Genomic DNA, 2,878 nt, shown 5'->3' on the forward strand with positions numbered 1-2,878 from the left:
GTGAAGTAAAATTAATGCATTACATTAACAATTTTTATTTGGAATGTTGACGAAAGTAGGGCTGTTCATGGGTCAGGTTGGGTCATTTATTGGCATTTTTCTAACCGACACGACCTGGTTGGTTTACCTAGAAATGAAATCGAAACCAACCTTGTACTAAATAAAACCGACCTAGTCGATTTGAGTCGGTTTGGGTCAGTTTGGGTTGGCTTTGTGAATGATTCTCTCAGTGTGAACGGTAAAGAATTCAAATCTAAGAAGCGAAGGTTGGATTCCTAGAAACTAAAAATGATTTGATGGATTAAAGCTGAATTTTTATATATAATATGTATATTTTCGAAATAAAGCTGACAAATATATATTAAAACTGGAATATATATATATATATATATATATATATATATATATATATATATATATATATATAATATCTGAAATATATTATATATATAATATATATCTAAGTTGGTTGGGGTAGGTTCGGTTTCGGTTTTCACACATGAAAACTGAAAATGAACCGAACCACCGGTTTATGTTTTTTTGTAACCCGAAACCGACCGATGCTGAAGAAAAACCGGCCAACTCGGGTTGGTTTCGGACCAGGTTGGTCGGTTTGGGTCTTGTTATGAACAACCCTAGATGAAAGGAAGATATTTGCACATTTTTTCAAAACAATAGAAGAGGTTTTGTTAAGGTCTAAACAGTGGGGGTTTCATAGGATTGTTAGAAAATCCAAGGAGGTTTTTATAATTTTCCTTATTTTAAATGGAATTTAAATTGATTTTAAAATAATTAAAAAATTATTAATTTTTTAAATTAGTAAAAAGTGAATTTGTTTAAGTATATTAAGTTGTGAAATTTTATTAACTATATAAATTTTTATTTTTTAGTAGAACCTTAGTTGGTATTAAATTAATAAAATTTAATTATAAAACTAATAATTGTTTGATAATTTTGTCTTAGTTTTATATTAAATTTAAATTGATATTAGTTTTAATTTATCTTGTTCCTTTTATTAATTAAATTCTTTTTATTATACTAATAAAAATATTTTTATCAATATTAATTATTAATTATTTTTATTTTATTTATGTAATATTATTATTTTTAATTCTTAATCTTCATTTTTTAATTTTTTTATTTATGCTATGATTAATTTATGGTTAATTAATTTTTATTATTTTCAAATGGAATATGATGAAGGGTGATTTGTCCCGACCTAGTAAAGAGGGGACACGTGGGCACGACCTGACCAAGAGATGACAACTCAGCTTAACGTAACCAGTCCGTAGCAGATCGGGCTCGGGTACCCTACTACCCCAAGCTAAAATGACCTCAGGACAAGCTCACCTCGAGATGAGATCAACTCGGTACCAGATCGCAACGAGAGCAGCTCGATGCCAAGGCACTTCGGCATTCAACCCAGCTCGAGACTTAAAGACATCAGTTCGGGGATACCGACACGCCACTACGTGGTGATCCTGAAAACCCCTCCAACGGATCCTGGGTCTCATGAGGTCACACCGTGTAACAGCTAGCATTATCTCCCCGCCCGATTAGGGCGGAACTAATGAACCTTATCAGTTGGCAGCATTATCTTCCAACTTACTCGGAAACGGATCCTATCGTGACAATGATCCCGGAACCGATCCGTAAAACCCGCGAGGACCCCATTATATAAAGGCTCCACCCCCGATGGTTCCAGGTACGTGTGATTTATATGCTCTCTAGCTCTTTGCATTCTTAAGCTATTTTTAGCTCGCAACCAGTATACTAACTTAAGCATCGGAGCGACCTTGTCGGGCTAGCAACCCCGGGTTCTCTGATCCTCTTGCAGATCAACTGTTCGTCGTCCGCTTGGAAGCCATATCACCTCCAGCAGGGAGCAACTAAATCGCGCATCATCAGAATATAAATGGATTATAATTTTAAATGGAAGGAGATTATTTAGCACAATAATATATCATTGAATATCTCAGTTTCAATATAATTAATATTTACTAATAATTACAATTTAATGCAAAAATATTTAATATATATTAGGTAATGGGCTATTGAAGGAGAGAGTTAATGGCATAATTAATGAGGGGAGATTATTAAAAGAGTTAATGAGAGAGAGAGATAATGATGTATTAATGAGGACTGTTAAGTCTTAAAGGTGATTAGCCACTTGAGTTATTTTGTTCAAAATTAAAATTAAAAAATTTAAAAAAAATCAGAAAAAAGGATAGGTGCCTTTGAGAAGAAACCAAGTAAAAGATAAAGACTTAGAGAATAAACCACAATGCAGGAAAGTGTAGCTTAGCACATTCAATTTTAATATATAGATATAGATTTCCCTTTTGTAGTTAAAATGCTTATCTCCTGTTCATTGTTGAAAACTTAGTGGTCATAAGGGCATTTTAACTACAAAAAAAAAGATAAATCCTTAAAATAAGGAATGCCAAATGCAACCTAATTTAGGTTCATTATCTTGTGGGAATGCTTGTGGTAGTGGCCTTTAGGGTTTTTTGTTGGTTTGACTTCAAAGGGTTGTGGCTTGGTCTCTGCTTCATAGAGAACTTGTGCATGTCTTTTGCAGCGACCATATTATTCATTTTGGGTCGAACAGATTGGAATCTTCAAACCTAGAGACCTCAAGAGTTGATGAGAGATTCTCTTGTTGTTGGCAGTTCCAAGAGGAAGCCTTTTGGGGGCATTTTCCTTGAAATAAAAACATATTTTCTCAATTATGAATAATCTTCATATTTTAACAAGTTTAGAGAATGAAATCAGCATTACTCCGACATAATGGAAGGGGTGTAGATGCCAATGTCAAAACATTAAGTATCTGTTTGTCGTTTTCAAAACTGAAATCAAAAGCATGTTCTTGAATCTG

Source organism: Nelumbo nucifera, chromosome 1, assembly GCF_055504915.1.
Source record: "Nelumbo nucifera cultivar China Antique chromosome 1, China Antique-T2T, whole genome shotgun sequence".
NCBI lineage: Eukaryota > Viridiplantae > Streptophyta > Magnoliopsida > Proteales > Nelumbonaceae > Nelumbo > Nelumbo nucifera.